The 19,698-nt window shown below is 43.4% G+C and overlaps 1 pseudogene across 1 annotated transcript; it reads right to left on the bottom strand.

Moving 5' to 3' along the window:
- Positions 1-96: 96 nt before the first annotated feature.
- On the bottom strand, positions 97-16,845 carry LOC311140883 (annotated as a pseudogene). Its single transcript has 5 exons — positions 16,819-16,845; positions 3,439-3,535; positions 2,858-2,913; positions 2,555-2,675; positions 97-100 (listed from the first exon to the last, which is right to left on the bottom strand). The product of its transcript is annotated as an uncharacterized misc_RNA (transcript).
- Positions 16,846-19,698: the final 2,853 nt, after the last annotated feature.

Genomic DNA, 19,698 nt, shown 5'->3' with positions numbered 1-19,698 from the left:
TGAACTGAGCAGTCACAAGGGGCATGCGCAACTCTAATGTATGATTCATGAAGCAAGACAATAGTTTCAGTAGTCCACACAGTGTAACAGGAGATGTTACCTAGAAGCATGGAGGATGAGGACCAGAGCAGACCCTTTGAGTTCACTGTGTTATTACCTCCAGGCTAAAAGTCAACTGTGCTCTCTACTATGAACAGGGATACCAACCAGTTTGGCACATCGTTATCTAGCAGACATGTCCCTCCATTATGGAAGTAGGCTACTTTATCTGTGTCGCGGGCCACGGCTCTTCAGCCAACAGGTGGCTATTTTTTATTTTTTTATTTAACCTTTATTTAACCAGGTAAGCCAGTTGAGAACAAGTTCTCATTTACAACTGCGACCTGGCCAAGATAAAGCAAAGCAGTGCGATAAAAACAACAACAACACAGAGTTACATATGGGGTAAACAAAACATAAAGTCAAAAATACAACAGAAAATATATATACAGTGTGTGCGAATGTAGTAAGTTATGGAGGTAAGGCAATAAATAGGCCATAGTGCAAAATAGTTACAATTTGGTATTAACACTGGAATGATAGATGTGCAAAAGATGATGTGCAAATAGAGATACTGGGGTGCAAAATTAGCAAATAAATAACAATATGGCTATGTCACAGTCACATGGGTAAATGCCGTCAAATATGTTACAAATAATACATAATATAACTTGAGCCATATAATATAATTGTGTATAGGCTACATCAATATTGTACTCCCTTGATCAGGAGAAACCTTTATTACCATGTAAAACAGAGATGTTAGGTATTTGGCTTTGGGTTGTAGCTACAGTTGAAGTCGGAAGTTTACATACACTTAGGTTGGAGTCATTAAAACTCGTTTTTCAACCACTCCACAAATTTCTTGTTAACAAACTATAGTTTTGGCAAGTCGGTTAGGACATCTACTTTGTGCATGACACACGTAACTTTTCCAACAATTGTTTACAGACAGATTATTTCACTTACCACGTTCATCTGGACAAACAATAGTACGCAAATATAAACACCATGGGGCCATGCAGCCATCATACCGCTCAGGAAGGAGACGCGTTCTGTCTCCTAGAGATGAATGTACTTTGGTGCGAAAAGTGCAAATCAATCCCAGAACAACAGCAAAGGACCTAGTGAAGATGCTGGAGGAAACAGGTACAAAAGTATCTATATCCACAGTAAAACGAGTCCTATATCGACATTACCTGAAAGGCCGCTCAGCAAGGAAGAAGCCACTGGTCCAAATCCGGCATAAAAAAGCCAGACTACGGTTTGCAACTGCACATGGGGACAAAGATCGTACTTTTTGGAGAAATGTCCTCTGGTCTGATGAAACAAAAATAGAACTGTTTGGCCATAATGACCATCGTTATGTTTGGAGGAAAAAGGGGGAAGATTGCATGCCGAAGAACACCATCCCAACTGTGAAGCACGGGGTGGCAGCATCATGCTGTGGGGTTGCTTTGCTGCAGGAGGGACTGGTGCACTTCACAAAATAGATGGCATCATGAGGAAGGAAAATGATGTGGATATATTGAAGCAACATCTCAAGACATCAGTCAGGAAGTTAAAGCTTGGTCGCAAATGGGTCTTCCAAATGGACAATGACCTCAAGCATACTTCCAAAGTTGTGGCAAATGGCTTAAGGACAACAAAGTCAAGGTATTGGAGTGGCCATCACAAAACCCTGACCTCAATCCTATAGAAAATGTGTGGGCAGAACTGAAAAAGCATGTGCGAGCAAGGAGGCCTACAAACCTGACTCAGTTACACCAGCTCTGTCAGGAGGAATGGGCCAAAATTCACCCAACTTATTGTGGGAAGCTTGTGGAAGGCTACCCGAAACGATTGACCCAAGTTAAACAATTTAAAGGCAATGCTACCAAATACTAATTGAGTGTATGTAAACTTCTGACCCACTGGGAATGTGATGAAAGAAATAAAAGCTGAAATAAATAATTCTCTCTACTATTATTCTGACATTTCACATTATTGAAATAGAGTGGTGATCCTAACTGACCTAAGACAGGGAATTTTTACTAGGATTAAATGTCAGGAATTGTGAAAAACTGAGTTTAAGTATTTGGCTAAGGTATATGGAAACTTCCGACTTCAACTGTAAATGGCTAGACACTAATAACATAATCACTGAATAAATACTGGACCTAGCATTTTTAGGGTGCAGGAACAATATGATTTTCTCCTTCACTTAGGTTTTATTTAATATTAGTTCATGGTAAACATTAACTGCATTTGCCAGATATTTTACATATAGTGATAATAATGCAAAAATAAAGAAATAACGATTGTTATGTGAGAAATTGTGAACATTACATGCACACAATAAATAATATACAAAAACCATCACATTTAGCAATCTCAGATTTTAAAAAGGACCAAAATGACTGTTAAATCATACAAATAAATACACTGTATACAGTACATTGATAGATGAATATGCATCAGAAGAGAGTGGTATTTCATTTGATCCCGCTCGACCTCTAGCTGCTTGGAGACTGACCCATCAATGTTAGGGAGTAAGGTGGAAGATGGGGGTTCCTGCCCAAGACCTTGAGTTGCAGGAAGAACAATCATAGGTAGCTTGATCTCAGGGTTTTTGGTCAGGGCAACATCAAGGCAACCTGAAAGAACAGACAAATATTATGTATCAAAAACCATGAAATGTTTGTAGGGCAGGCTACTCTTTATAATCTGCTTTCATCTATAGCTAGACAATCATCTCTGTTTCACACTTCCAATATTAGGGTTGTTTTCTTGCCCTGTTTAGGAGTATTTACAAGCAATTTCTATCATTGTCAATTACCTTCAGTCTGTACTCCAGTTTGAGTATGTGGCAGTTGAGGATGGTTGGAGTGAGTTCTGCAGGGATGGTGAAGAGCTTGGTCACAGTCTGTCTGGTGGAAGAAGCAACAGACTCGCCTTTTTCTTTCACAAGGTTTTGGGTGTCGACTCTTCTCGCCCCTCGGGCAAACAAACTCTTCTTTTCATACAGGTAGAAAATGGGTTTGATTGTACGTGTTGAGCTGTTGGTGATATATTTCTGTGGCTTTCAATGTCTCACCTGTAAAGGTATTTACATATGCAGAAACACAGAGGAAAAATCTAAATGCCAATTTGAATAGTCATTGACATCACACATTTCTATGACAGTGAGATTATGTCCAGCCAAGGTTCAAATTATGCATTATTCACTCATGGAGGTGATCTGAAAACAGTGAGCTGGACCTATTTTAACACTTATGTGGCACCAAAACATCAACATGAATCTCCATTCTAACTCCTTGTCCTTGTTTTACTACAGTATAGGCCTATAGCCCGGGGTAGTCACATTGATTATGTAGTGCTGATGCTACTTCTTTCCACTAGTTGGTGCTGAATCATTACCTTGCTGGTATCCCATCCTCTCAGTGTGAATATTCATAGAGATGTTTCCAGATACAAAGAACACAACATCCTTATCCTTGGTCCCATGCTGAGGTTCCTGAAAAGGCACAACAGTGGTGACACAACATAGAATGTGAAAATGATCTCTTGTGCAATGACAGTAGTGCTTGGTGTATCGTAGCCCTTTCCTGCAGTCAATGACCAAAAGCCCCTATTTGGCCTCATGGGTGGAATGTTATTCATATTTTTCATAATTTCATAAATAACTAATCATCAGTAATATGTGTCAGTGCAGTACATGTTTTTTCCAATAGTTTTCTAAGAGATGGCAGCAAGCTGATAGGTCTGCTGTTAGAATCAGTAAAGGCCGCTTTACCACTTGTTGGTAGCAGAATGACTTTGGCTTCGCTCCAGGCCTGAGGACAAACACTTTCCTGTACGCTCAGATTAAAGATATGACAGATAGGAGTGGCTATAGAGTCAGCTACCATCCTCAGTAGCCTTCCATCTAAGTTGTCAATGCCAGGAGATTTATCATTATTGATCGATAACAAACATTTTTACACCTCTCCAACACTAACTTTACAAAATTCTAACTTGCAATGCTTTTCTTTAATATATACAGTATATATATATATATATATATATATATATATATATATATATATATATATATATATATATATATATATATACACTTGACATAAGATCTTCTCTAAGCATTACAGGGATATGGCTCTGAATATATACAGCAACACCTCCCCCATAAGCATTCCTGTCTCTTCTATAGATGTTATATCCTTGTATTGCTACTGCTGTATCATCAAATGAATTATCTAAGTGAGTGTCAGAAATGGCTAATATATTAATGTTATCTGATGTTAACATATTATTGATTTCATTAATCTTATTTCTAAGGCTACATATATTAATATGGGGTATTTTCAGCCCTTTCCTGTGTAGTTTATATATTATGTTTACAGACATAATATGGAAAAGAGCAAACAAAGCAAGATAAAAATATATATATACATTCAGCAGTCCATTAATAAGTTGGTGTGTGTAAGAGTGTGTGTGTGTGTGTGTGTGTGTGTGTGTGTGTGTGTGTGTGTGTGTGTGTGTGTGTGTGTGTGTGTGTGTGTGTGTGTCTGTGTGTGCACTGCGGGGTTGAATCTACACTACATAACCAAAAGTATGTGGACACCTGCTCGTCGAACATCTCATTCCAAAATCATGGGCATTAATATGGAGTTGGTCCCCCCTTTGCTGCTACAACAGCCTCCACTCTTCTGGGAAGGCTTTCCACTAGATGTTGGAACATTGCTGTGGGGACTTGCTTCCATTCATCTACAACAGCATTAGTGAGGTCGGGAACTGATGTTCGGCTATTAGGCCTGGCTCGCAGTCGCCGTTCCAATTCATCCCAAAGGTGTTCGATAGGGTTGAGGTCAGGGCTCTGTGCAGGCCAGTCAAGTTCTTCCACACCGATCTCGACAAACCATTTCTGTATGGACCTCACTTTGTGCATGGGGGCATTGTCATGCTGAAGCAGGAAAGGGCCTTCAGCAAACTGTTGCCACAAAGTTGGAAGCACAGAATCGTCTAGAATGTCATTGTCTGCTGCTGCGTTAACATATCCCTTCACTGGAACTAAGGGGCCTAGCCCAAACCATGAAAAACAGCCCCAGACCATCATTCCTCCTCCACCAAACTTTACAGTTAGCACTTTGCATTGGGGCAAGTAGCATTCTCCTGGCATCTGCCAAACCCAGATTTGTCCGTCGGACTGACAGATGGTGAAGCGTGATTCATCACTCCAGAGAACGTGTTTCCACTGCTCCAGAGTCCAATGACGGCGAGCTTTACACCACTCCAGCCGACGCTTGGCATTGAGCATTTTGATCTTAGGCTTGTGTGCGGCTGCTCGACAAGGAAACCTATTTCACGAAGCTCCAGACGAACAGTTATTGTGCTAACGTTGCTTCCAGAGGCAGTTTGGGCCTTGGTAGTGAGTGTTGCAACCAAGGACAGACCATTTTTACGCGGTACGCATATCAGCACTCGGCGGTCCCGTTCTGTGAGTTTGTGTGGCCTACCACTTCGCGGCTGAGCCATTGTTGCTGGTATACGTTTCCACTTCACAATAACAGCAATTCCAGTTGACCAGGGCAGCTCTAGTAGGGCAGAAATTTGATTAACTGACTTGTTGGAAAGGTGGCATCCTATGACGGTGCCACGTTGAAAGTAACTGAGCTCTTCAGTAAGGTCATTCTACCGCCAGTGTTTGTCTATGGAGATTGCATGGCTGTGTGCTTGATTTTATACACCTGTCAGCAACGGGAGTGGCTGAAATAGCCAAATCCACTAATTTGAAGGGGTGTCAACATACTTTGTATATATACAGTGCATTCGGAAAGTATTCAGACCCCTTGACTTTTTCCACATTTTGTTTACGTTACAGCCTTATTCTAAAATTGATTAAATTGTTTTTTTCCCCCTTATCAATCTACACACAATACCACATAATGACAAAGCAAAATCAGGTATTAATAAACTTTTGCAAATGTAGAAATAAAACAGAAATATTACATTTACATAAGTATTCAGACCCTTTACTCAGTACTTTGTTGAAGCACCTTTGGCAGCTATTATAGCCTTGAGTCTTCTTGGGTATGATGCTACAGGCTTGGCACACCTGTATTTGGGGAGTTTCTCCCATTATAATCTGCAGATCCTTTCAAGCTCTGTCAGGTTGGATGGGGAGCGTCGCTGCACAGGTCTCTCCAGAGATGTTCGATCGGGTTCAAGTCCGGGCTCTGGCTGGGCCACTCAAGGACATTCAGAGACTTGTCCTGAAGCCACTCCTGCGTTGTCTTGGCTGTGTGCTTAGGGTCCTTGTCCTGTTGGAAGGTGAACCTTCACCCCAGTCTGAAGTCCTGAAATCTCTGGAGCAGGTCTTCATCAAGGATCTCTCTGTACTTTGCTCTGTTAATCTTTCCCTCAATCCTGACTAGTCTCCCAGTCCCTGAGGCTGAAAAACATCCACACAGCATGATGCTGCCACCACCATGCTTCACCATGTGGATGGTGCCAGTTTTCCTCCAGACGTGACACTTGGCATTCAGGCCAAAGAGTTCAATTTTGATTTCAGCAGACCAGAGAATCTTGTTTCTCATGGTCTGGGAGTCTTTAGGTGCCTTTTGGCAAACTCCAAGCGGGCTGTCATGTGCCTTTTTTCTGAGGAGTGGTTTCCGTCTGGCCACTACATAAAGCCTGATTGGTGGAGTGCTGCAGAGATGGTTGTCCTTCTGTAAGGTTCTCCCATCTCCACAGAGGAACTCTGAGGCTCTGTCAGAGTGACCATCAGGTTCTTGGTCATCTCCCTGACCAAGGCCCTTCTCCCCCGATTGCTCAGTTAGGCCGGGCGGCCAGCTCTAGGAAGAGTGTTGGTGGTTCCAAACTTCTTCCATTTAAGAATGATGGAGGCAACTTTGTTCTTGGGGACCTTCATTGCTGCAGAAATTTTTTGGTACCCTTCCCCAGATCTGTGCCTCTACACAATCCTGTCTCGGAGCTCTATGGACACTTCCTTCAACCTGATGGCTTGGTTTTTGCTCTGACATGCACTGTCAACTCTGGGAACTTATATAGACAGGTGTGTGCCTTCCAAATCATGTCCAATCAATTGAATGTACCACAGGTGGACTCCAATCAAATTGTAGAAACATCTCAAGGATGATCAATGGAAACAGGATGCACCTGAGCTCAATTTCGAGTCTCATAGCAAAGGGTCTGAATACTTATGTAAATAAGGTATTTCTGTTCTTTATATTTAATACATTTTCAAAAATGTCTAAAAACCTGTTTTCACTTTGTCATTATGGGGTATTGTGTGTAGATTGATGAGGGGAAAACAAAATGTAATCAATTTTAGAATAAAGCTGTAACGTAACAAAATGTGGATAGAAATCAAGGGGTCTGAATATTTTCTGAATGCACTGTAGTGTACGAACCCATAGGCTTTGCTCTCTCATCCCTTCCAGGCTTTTGTGAGGGAGGGTGGACAATGAGCCTGTCATAGCAGATGTAAGCAATGTCCTCACGCGCTCTGGCAGCTTTCATGGCTGGGATAAATTCTTCAGGACAGCTTCAGGATAGTCCTTGTTGAGGAAGATATAAGATATACATTCCTCTCAAGTTCTTGGCTCTTTCCAGAACAGCTACCTTGTCCTTGAACCTCAGGAACTTGACCAGTATCGGCCTGGGCCTGTCACCTGGGCCGGTGTTGGGTTTTCCAGTCCTGTGGGTGCGCTCCACCTCAATTTTCCTGTGGTCAATCTTCAGTTTCTCCGAGATAATTTCCCTCACTTTGTCCTCAGACTCCATCCAGGTCTCATGTGGAGATTCTGCAATTCCATCCACAATCATGTTGTTACGCCTTGATTGTCCCTCAAGATAATCTGATTTCTCCGTCATTGTTATTATGGATTCACATACAGAACTGATGTCCTCTCTCAATGCCTTACCGATTGCTGACATCTTGCCATTCTCCTGTTGAAACAAATCGAGCTGACCCTGGGAGAACTGCAAACTGTTCTTCAGGTCCTGGACCTCTCTGGTCAGGTCGTCCATTATTTATTAGTTGACTCCAGCAGTATTTGGACAAAAAACACTTGAAGCTATTTTGCTTGTAGAACTATTTTTGTTCATTTAACCTCTTAAGGAATCGGTCCCATTTTTTCAATTTTCGCCTAAAATGACATACCCAAATCTAACTGCCTGTAGCTCAGGACCTGAAGCAAGGATATGCATATTCTTGATACCATTTGAAAGTAAACACTTTGCAGTTTAGGCGCAATATAGCAGTGTGTGTGCAAAGTTTCAGATTGATCCAGTGAAGCATTGCAATACTGGACTATTTTGTATCAAGTCTGCCCAAATGTGCAAAATTGGTCAATTGATACATTTTCAAGTACATAACTATAGAGAACATACAAACATGATATGGTAACACAAAATGTAAGTTTACACACTCCCAGGAATGTCATAAATGATGGATCATTAGCTTATACACTAACTTTCACACATCTAGATGGCCGGGCGGGGTGGGTGTGGAGCCAGAGACAGCAGGGGTTCGAACCCAGTTCCTACATTTAAATATAAAAATTGATTTTATCAAACAAAACTATGCTACATTTTATCTCTGGGACCCTCAGGATGACAAATCAGACCAAGATTACTGAATGTAAGTACATTATTTACCTTCAGAGGTGAATGTATCAAACCAGTTGCCGTGATACGTTTTTTGTTGTTGTGCACTCTCCTCAACCAATAGCATTACATTTACATTTACGTCATTTAGCAGACGCTCTTATCCAGAGCGACTTACAGTTAGTGAGTGCATACATTCTTTCTTTTTTTTCATACTGGCCCCCCATGGGAATCGAACCCACAACCCTGGCTTGCAAACGCCATGCTCTACCAACTGAGCTACACAGTATTTATTCACTGTGATAGCTACTGTAAATTGGACAGCACAGTTAGATTAACAAGAATTTAGGCTTTCTGCCCACATAAGACATGTCTATGTCCTGGAAAGTTTGCTGTTACTTACAACAGTCATGCTAATCACATTAGCGCACATTAGCTCAACCGTCCCGTATACAGGACACCGATCCCGTAGTGGTTAAAATATCCTTCTCCTGTGATAGAGAGACACCACTGTCCTCAACTGTACTCCTGCCGGCTTTGGTCTTTGTCATGGTAACATCATAGGTTATGCAGTTACTCCTCGCAGTTCCAGACAGGGCAGGTCGCAGGGAAGATTAAAAACAACAATAATAACAATAACAAACATCAGGAGTCTAGACAGCCACAAGCCCGGGAAAATCTGCAGTCCCAGCCACAATGGCTAACCTAGTCGCAGACTGCGTTCAAGCAGTCAAGAAAACCCTGCTAGCTTGATAGGCAGCCAGCTATCAGTTAGGCTAGCTGCTACGCCAAACAGCTCCTCAGACCCGGCCTTGGTCGGCAGGATCACTGGACAGAGAGTAGCAACTGTTTCAAACCGCGTCGTGGGATCCAAATTCAAAAGGTACAGCAGCTAGCTAGTAACCAAACTTTTTCAATAGACTTTCAAAACTTTCCAAAACAACAAACTTTGCAAAACATCAAACCAAGCTCTCCCTCGTTCCATGTTCAACAGGAAGTGAGGACAGGAAGTGGACTTATTGTGGACCCAGAGCATCCCAAACATGCTCAATGCTCAATGGGTGACATGTCTGGTGAGTTTGCAGCTATTTTTGCAGCAATTTTTTTAATGTATCGTGTAGTAGAGCTGCATAAGTGAACTCAGTGGAATTAGAGTATGATAGCTAAAGAGATGGCGAAAACACCTGTCTCCGGATTACATCTTCAAACTAAGGGCAACCATGGCATGTGTGACAGGGAGACGCGTCCATCCATGCATGATGGTATCACTGGCGCCGACGAAGATGGCGGCCTCGCGACTAGCTCTTAGGAAACTTTGCAGTATTTTGGTTTTTTATTTATTATTTTTTACATTTTTAGCTCAGAAAGTGTTTTGCATCATTACATACAGCCGGGAAAAACTATTGGATATCAGAGCAGCGGTAACTCACCAACATTATGACCAGGAATACGACTTTCCCGAAGCAGATCCTTTGTTTGCTCTCCCCAGGGCAACTGAACTGATTCCAGCGGCTGACCCAAAACATCGCCGGCAGAGAAGAGGCACTCGGAGCAGCCTGCTGGTCCGACTTAGGAGGCGCGCAAACCACCCACCGTTTCCAAGTATTCTACTCGCTAATGTTCAATCTTTAGTTAACAAAGTCGACGAACTACGGGCAAGGATGTCTTTCCAGAGAGACATCAAGGCCTGTAACATACTCTGTTTCACGGAAACATGGCTCTCTTGGGATATTCTGTCGGAATCAGTCCAGCCAGATGGGTTCTCAGTTCATTGCGCAGACAGGAATAAATATCTCTCCGGGAAGCAGAAGGGCGGAGGTGTGTGTAATTGTAGTAACATAGAGGAACTTGAGTCCTTCTGTTCACCCGACCTAGAATATCTGACAATTAAATACCGACCGTATTATCTCCCAAGATAATTTTCTTTGGTTATAGTCACGGCCGTGTATATCCCCCCTCAAGCCGATACCACGACGGCCCTCAAAGAACTTCACTGGACCTTATGCAAACTGGAAACCACATATCCTGAGGCTGCATTTACTGTAGCTGGGGATCTTAACAAAGCAAATCAGACGGCATACCTAGCCGCGTCCTCAGAGCATGTGCAGACCAGCTGGCTGGTGTGTTCATGGACATATTCAATCTCTCCCTTTCCCAGTCTGCTGTTCCCACATGCTTCAAGAGGGCCACCATTATTCCTGTACCCAAGAAAGCAAAGGTAACTGAACTAAATGACTATCGCCCTGTAGCACTCACCTCTGTCATCCTGAAGTGCTTTGAGAGACTAGTCAAGGATCATATCACCTCTACCTTACCTGTCACCCTAGACCCACTTAAATTTGCTTACCGCCCCAATAGATCCACAGACGATGGAATTGCCATCACACTGCACACTGCCCTACCCCATCTGGACAAGAGGAATACCTATGTAAGAATGCTGTTCATTGACTATAGCTCAGCATTCAACACCATAGTACCCTCCAAGCTCATCATTAAGCTCGAGACCCTGGGTCTGAACCCCGCCCTGTGCAACTGGGTCCTGGACTTCCTGACGGGCCTCCCCCAGGTGGTGAAGGTAGGAAACAATATCTCCACTTCGCTGATCCTCAACACTGGGGCCCCACAAGGGTGCGTGCTCAGCCCCCTCCTGTACTTCCTGTTCACCCATGACTGCGAGGCCAAGCACGCCTACCAACAATGACGAGACCGCCTACACGGAGGAGGTGAGGGCTCTGGGAGTGTGGTGCCAGGAAAATAACCTCTCACTCAACATCAACAAAACAAAGGAGATGATCGTGGACTTCAGGAAACAGCAGAGGTTGCACCCTCCTATCCACATCGACAGGACCGCAGTGGAGAAGGTGGAAAGCTTCAAGTTCCTTGGCGTACACATCACCGACAAACTGAAATGGTCCACCGACGCAGACAGTGTGGAGAAGAAGGCGCAACAGAGCCTCTTCAACCTCAGGAGGCTGAAGAAATTTGGCTTATCACCTAAAACCCTCACAAACTTTTACAAATGCACAATTGAGAGCATCCTGTCAGGCTGTATCACCGCCTGGTACGGCAACTGCACCGCCCACAACCGCAGGGCTCTCCAGAGGGTGGTGCGGTCTGCCAAACGCATTACCGGAGGCAAACTACCCGCCCTCCAAGACACATACAGCACCTGATGTCACAGGAAGGCCAAAAAGATCATCAGGGACATCAACCACCCGAGCCACTGCCTGTTCACCCCGCTATCATCCAGAAGGCGAGGTCAGTACAGGTACATCAAAGCTGGGACCGAGAGAATGAAAAACAGCTTGTATCTACAGGCCATCAGAATGTTAAACAGCCATCACTAGCACATTAGAGGCTGCTGCTGCCTATTGAAATCACTGGCCAAGAAATGGAACACTAGTCACTTTAATTATGTTTACATATCTTGCACTACTCATCTCATATGTATATACTGTATTCTATTCTATAATATTCTACTGTATCTTAGTCCATGTCGCTCTGTCATTGCTTGTCCATATATGTATATATTCTTAAATCCCATTCCTTACTTTTTTGTGTGTATTGGGTATATGTTGTGAAATTGTTAGATATGTGTCACGCTCTGGCTCCGGGACTTTGTATGTTGAGCCAGGGTGTGTTCGTTTCGTTGTGTTCTGTTTGGTTGGGTTGTTCTATGTGGTTGTATTTCTTTGTTTGGATGAGTGACTCCCAATCAGAGGTAACGAGTGTCAGCTGTTTGGCTCGTTGTCTCTGATTGGGAGCCATATTTATACTGTCTGTTTTCGCCAGTCGTTTGTGTTACGTGTCGTGTTTTGTGTATTTTGTAATTACGCTTGTTTGTGCGTAATTGCGCCTAGTCGCCTCCTTTGTTGTTTGAGGCCGTGCCTTTTTGTATATTACATTGTTTCTTTGGGACTTTAGTAAAAGTTTTTGGACTAAGCCTCGGTGTCCTGCGCCTGACTTCCACCCCACATACACCTCACCTTATGACAGAACACAACGAAACGAACACACCCTGGCTCAACATACAAAGTCCCGGAGCCAGAGCGTGACAATATGACTGCACTGTCACATCAGATCTTTTCACATCAATTTTCTTCAGATGTGATCTGATTAGTCAAAAGACCAATTAGTGGAAAAAAATATCAGAATTGGGCTGCCTGTCTAAACGCAGCCTATGGTGCCTGAGCGGCCATCGGAGAGGCGTGTACATGTGAGGGACTTGGTAATGGGCGCGTTCCTCTGCCCAGGTGTTGCTGATGCACTATTTGCTATGTGACAAGCAGGAATGTGTGATGTGTGGGCCCTAGTACATACAAGATAAGATCATAGGACCAGGAATCCATAATATTTTGTATAGTGAAATGCAGATGGGGCCGCTGATTACCCGGGGCGCAAGGTGGTTGGAGTTATCAACAAAGCAGCATGACAGAAATATGATGCCAAGTTTTCGAACTACCGGTAGTTTCTTTGTGAAGATACAGTGAGGGAAAAAAGTATTTGATCCCCTGCTGATTTTGTACATTTGCCCACTGACAAAGACATGATCAGTCTAGAATTTTAATGGTAGGTTTCTTTGAACAGTGAGAGACAGAATAACAACAACAAAAATCCAGAAAAAGAAATGTCAAAAATGTTATAAATTGATTTGCATTTTAATGAGGGAAATAACTATTTGACCCCTCTGCAAAACATGACTTAGTACTTGGTGGCAAAACCCTTGTTGGCAATCACAGAGGTCAGACGTTTCTTGTAGTTGGCCACCAGGTTTGCACACATCTCAGGAGGGATTTTGTTCCACTCCTCTTTGCAGATCTTCTCCAAGACATTAAGGTTTCGAGGCTGACGTTTTGGAACTCGAACCTTCAGTTCCCTCCACAGATTTTCTATGGGATTAAGGTCTGGAGACTGGCTAGGCCACTCCAGGACCTTAATGTGCTTCTTCTTGAGCCACTCCTTTGTTGCCTTGGCCGTGTGTTTTGGGTCATTGTCATGCTGGAATACCCATCCACGACCCATTTTTAATGCCCTGGCTGAGGGAAGGATGTTCTCACCCAAGATTTGACGGTACATGGCCCCTTCCATCGTCCCTTTGATGCGGTGAAGTTGTCCTGTCCCTTTAGCAGAAAAACACCCCCAAAGCATAATGTTTCCACCTCCATGTTTGACCACTTCTGCAAATGCTTCCACTGTTTTGAACAGATTAGATTATACTATTTAGAACGAGCAGCCAGCTCACAAACGAACAAGTGCACCAGGGAGAACGCAACAAGCATGCAGATGCAATAAGTGAAAAACACATTATCTAACTGGGGATAGCTAGCTAACATAATGTCAAAAAGCATGATGTGCTAGCCAGTTAACTTTCATTCTAAAATAACTTCATATTTCCAAGTTAGTCAGATATTAGTTTAGAGAGACTTGAAAATTCACAACATGTTAAGTGTGTGCCCACAGGCCTCTACTCTGCTACCACTTATCTATAACACAAAATATATTTGTACATGTGTGTATAGTGCGTATGTTATTGTGTGTTTGTATGCATGTGTCTATGTATGTGTTGCTTAACAGTCCCCGCTGTTCCATATGGTGTCTTTTTATCTGTTTTTTTTATCTAATTTTACTGCTGGCATGAGTTCTTCATGTAGTCATGGCTCTATGTAGTATTGTGCACCTCCCATAGTCTGTTCTGGACTTGGGGACTGTGAAGAGACCTCTGGTGGCATGTCTTGTGGGGTATGAATGGGTGTCCGAGCTCTGTGCCAGTAGTTCAAACAGACAGCTCAGTGTATTCAACATGTCAATACCTCTCACAAATACAAGTAGTGATGAAGTCAATCTCTCCTCCACTTTGAGCCAGGAGAGATTGACATGCATATCATTAATGTTAGCTCTCTGTGTACATCCAAGGGCCAGCCGTGCTGCCCTGTTCTGAGTCCCTCTTTGTGGCACCTGACCACACGACTGAGTGGTAGTCCAGGTGCGACACAACTAGGGTCTGTAGGACCTGCCTTGTTGATAGTGATGTTAAGAATGCAGAGCAGCGCTTTATTATAGACAGACTTCTCCCCATCCTAGCTACTGTTGTATCAATATGTTTTGACCATGACAGTTTACAATCCAGGGTTACTCCAAGCAGTTTAGTCTCCTCAACTTGCTCAATTTCCACATTATTCATTACAAGATTTAGTTGAGATTTAGGGTTTAGTGGATGATTTGTCCCAAATACAGTACTTTTTAGTTTTTTAAATATTTAGGACTAACTTATTCCTTGCCACCCATTCTGAAACTAACTGCAGCTCTTTGTTAAGTGTTGCTGTCATTTCAGTCGCTATGGTAGCTGACGTGTATAGTGTTGAGTCATCCGCATACATGGACACACTGGCTTTACTCAAAGCCAGTGGCATGTCATTAGTAAAGATTGAAAAAAGTAAGGAGCCTAGACTGCTGCCCTGGGGAATTCCTGATTCTACCTGGATTTTGTTGGAGAGGCTTCCATTAAAGAACACCCTCTGTGTTCTGTTACATTTTTTTTAGACATCCACAATATAGCAGGGGATGTAAAGCCATAACACATACGTTTTTCCAGCAGCAGACTATGATCTATAATGTCAAAAGCCGCACTGAAGTCTAACAAAACATCCCCCACAATCTTTTTATCATCAATTTTTCTCAGCCAATCATCAGTTATTTGTGTAAGTGCTGTGCTTGTTGAATGTCCTTCCCTATAAGTGTGCTGAAAGTCTCTTGTCAATTTGTTTACTGTAAAATAGCATTATATCTGGTCAAACAATTTTTTCCAAAAGTTTAGTAAGGGTTGGTAACAGGCTAATTGGTCGACTATTTGAGCCAGTTCAGGGGGCTTTACTATTCTTAGGTAGGGGAATAACTTTTGCTTCCCTCCAGAACTGAGGGCACACACTTTTTAGTAGGCTTAAATTGAACACATGGCAAATAGGAGTGGCAATATCGTCCGCTATTATCCTAAGTAATTTTCCATCCAAATTGTCAGACCCCGGTGGCTTGTCATTGTTGATAGACAACAATAGTTTTTTCACCTCTTCCACACTTTACGGAATTCAAAATTACAATGCTTGTCTTTCATAATTTGGTCAGATATACTTGGATGTGTAGTGTCAGCATTTGTTGCTGGCATGTCATACCTAAGTTTGCTAATCTTGCCAATGAAAAAATAATTAAAGTAGTTGGCAATATCAGTGGGTTTTGTGATGAATGAGCTTGATTGAGGTAATATGTACATGTAAGTTTGGTTAGGTGATTGATTGATTGAAGTACTGTGTACATGTAGATAGGGGGTGAAAAGCACAAAGTCTGGATAGCCGTTTAATGAACTGTTCTGCAGTCTTATGGCTTTGGTGTAGAAGCTGTTCAGGAGCCTTTTGGTTCCAGACTTGTTGCTCCGGTACCGCTTGCCGTGTGGTAACAGAGAGAATAGACTGTGACTTGGGTGGCAGGAGTCTTTGACCATTTTTAGGGCCTTCCTCTGACACCACCTGGTATAGAGGTCCTGGAGGTCCTGGATGACAAGGAGCTCGGCCCCGGTGATGTACTGGGCCATATGCACTGCCCTCCGACGCCTTGAGGTCGGATGCTGAGCAGTTGCCATACCAAGTGGTGATGCAGCCAGTCAAGATGCTCTCAATGGTGCAGCTGTATAACTTTTTGAAGATCTGAGGGCCCATGCCAAATATTTTCAGCCTCCTGAGGGGGAAGAGGCATTGTTGCGCCCTCTTCATGACAGTGTTGGTGTGTTTGGACCATGATAGGTCCTTAGTGATGTGGACACAGAGGAACTTTAAGTTCTCGACCATCTCCACTATAGCCCCGTCGATGTGAATGGGGGCATACTCGGCCCTGCAGTTTCCTGTAGTCGATGATCAGCTCCTTTGTCTTGCTGATGTTGAGGGAGAGGTTGTTGTCCTGGCACCACACTGCCAGGTCTCTGGCCTCCTCCTTGTAGGCTGTCTCATCATCGTAGGTGATCAGGCCTACCACTGTCATGTTGTCAGCAAACTCAATGATGGTGTTGGTGTCGTGTGCGGCCACGCAATCGTGGGTGAACAGGGAGTACAGGAGGCGGCTAAGCACGCACCCCTGAGTGGCCCCCGTGATGATGGTCTGCGTTGCCGATGAGTTGTTGCCTACCCTCACCACCTGGGGGCGGCCCGTCATAAAGTCCAGTATCCAATTGCATAGTGAGGTGTTTAATCCCAGGATCCTTAGCTCAGTGATGAGCTTGGAGGGCACTATAGTGTTGAATGCTGAGCTGTATTCTCACGTAGGTGTTCATTTTGTCCAGGTGGGAAAGGTCAGTGCGGTGTGCAATAGAGATTGCGTCATCTATGGATCTGTTGGGGCGGTATGCAAATCGGAGTGGTCCAGGTTTCTGGGATGATGGTGTTGATGTGAGCCATGACCAGCCTTTCAAAGCATTTCATGGCTACAGGGGCGAAAGTCATTTATTAATGAAGCCGGTGACTGATGTGGTAAACTCCTCAATGCCATCGGATGAATCCCAAAACATATTCCAATCTGTGCTAGCGAAACAGTCCTGTAGTTTAGCGTCCACTTAATCGGAATCGAACCATTTCCATATTGAGCACATCAAATCAAAATCAAATCAAATTTTATTTGTCACATACACGTGTTTAGCAGATGTTATAGCGGGTGTAGCGAAATGCTTGTGCTTCTAGCTCCGACAGTGCAAGAATATCTAACAAGTAATATCTAACAATTTCACAACAAATACCCAATACACAAAAAAATAGTAATTGAGCACATCACTGGTAAATCCTGTTTGAGTTTTTGCTTGTAAACTGGAATTAAGAGGATGGAGTTATGGTCAGATTTGCCAAATGGAGGGCGAGAGAGAGCTTTGTATGCATTTCTGTGTGTACAGTAGAGTTGATCTAGAGTTTTTTTCACCTCTAGTTACAAGAGACATGCTGGTACAAATGCATGGATAGCCTTCCAAAATCAGAGTAGACCTGTTTTAAATCTGACATCAGCGGTTGCTTCTGTGGTAAAACTAATACATTAAATTCATATTGCATCCAAGTAATGTTCATGTAACAATGTTGCTTCCATCTCTCCGCTTGCCCCAGTCTAGGCTCTAGGGGGACTGTGTTGTACGCATCCAGCAGCACTTCCTATTCCGCCCCATCCATATTGGACCTGAACAAGCATGCATACACATCCAACCTCCTTCAGGTTTTAATTTCTACCCCTTTTTGGCTACTTTCTGCCATTGACTTCACCAGGCTTTCTGAAGCCTGGTTCTCGATGAGGCTACACTGATATACAGAAATTTCCATCAAATATCCCTGATTTGTATGCGCTCATAAAAAATTGTAATAGGCCTATCTTATCAATTAAAAAAGACATGTAGCCTTTTCCCCCTGACTTTTGAATAGGTGATTACATCTCTGTGTAGCCTATACTTTATCCCTCACATTTGTTTTCCATAAATTAAATAATTGTCTTTGCACAAGTCTTTAGTTGGCTAATCCTAGCTTTACTGTAATGTTTGGGGATTTGTTCATTGCAAATAGTAATAATAATATATTTAATTTGTATAGTGCTTTTTATTAGTTCTCAAAGCTTTTCTAAGGCAACATGCATACATTTAAAATCAAGGCAGGTAAAATAGCAATAAGTATATGTGCTAATAATAATATAATATTAATAATATAATAATAATATGCCATTTAGCAGAAGCTTTCATCCAGAGCAACTTACAGTCATGCATGCATACAAAAATGCATATAAAAAATAAATACCAATAAAAGTGTAGGAAGAAATGGTTAGACAATACAATACAATCAATTCCAATTCTTCTGAAATTGTTCACCCTCCATCTTCCTTTCTCCAGGAGAATATCAATAGAATTTGCTCAATTCCTCACATCATCGCCGCTGTCCTCTCTTCCCATCTTTTTGAAAAAGGTCAAAGGTAATCGAGGCCGAGGCGGCAAGGAGAGGAAACGTGGAAACAACTACGCTGGTATGAAATTAGACTTTCCTTGTCGACTAGCATCTCATGTTTACAGAGGAGAATTTCAAAACATACACTCACCGGCCAGATTATTAGGTACACCATCCCTTTCACGAAAATAGATCGCTCCTACAGACAGCGAGTCACGCGTGACCGTGGCTTGCTATATAAAGCAGTCAGACAGGCATTGAGGCATTCAGTTACTGTTCGATTGAACATTAGAATGGGCAAAACAAGTGACCTAAGCGACTTTGAGCATGGAATGATGGTCGGTGCCAGGCGCGCCGGATCCAGTATCACAGAAATGGCCACCCTCCTGGGCTTTTCCCGCACGACAGTCTCTAGGGTTTACCAACAATGGTGCAACAAACAAAAAACATCCAGTCAGCGGCAGTCCTGTGGGTGAAAACAGCTCGTTGATGAGAATGGCAAGAATCGTGCAAGCTAACAGGAAGCGGCACAGGTCCTAATCCAGGCACTTGTCATCTCCCGTCTGGATTACTGCAACTCACTGTTGGCTGGGCTCCCTGCCTGTGCCATTAAACCCCTACAACTCATCCAGAATGCCGCAGCCCGTCTGGTGTTCAACCTTCCAAAGTTCTCTCACGTCACCCCGCTCCTCCGCACACTCCACTGGCTTCCAGTTGAAGCTCGCATCTGCTACAAGACCATGGTGCTTGCCTACGGAGCTGTGAGGGGAACGGCACCTCCGTACCTTCAGGCTCTGATCAGTCCCTACACCCAAACGAGGGCACTGCGTTCATCCACCTCTGGCCTGCTGGCCCCCCTACCTCTGCGGAAGCATAGTTCCCGCTCAGCCCAGTCAAAACTGTTCGCTGCTCTGGCACCCCAATGGTGGAACAAGCTCCCTCACGACGCCAGGACAGCGGAGTCACTCACCACCTTCCGGAGACATTTGAAACCCCACCTCTTTAAGGAATACCTGGGATAGGATAAAGTAATCCTTCTACCCCCCCCCTTTACTCCAACCCACCCCCCCCACCCCCCCCGAAAAAATAAAAATAAAAAACA

This window comes from Coregonus lavaretus (genome assembly GCF_964263955.1).
Source record: "Coregonus lavaretus genome assembly, chromosome: 14".
Classification (NCBI taxonomy): domain Eukaryota; kingdom Metazoa; phylum Chordata; class Actinopteri; order Salmoniformes; family Salmonidae; genus Coregonus; species Coregonus lavaretus.
This window is presented reverse-complemented; position numbering and strand designations above follow the sequence as displayed.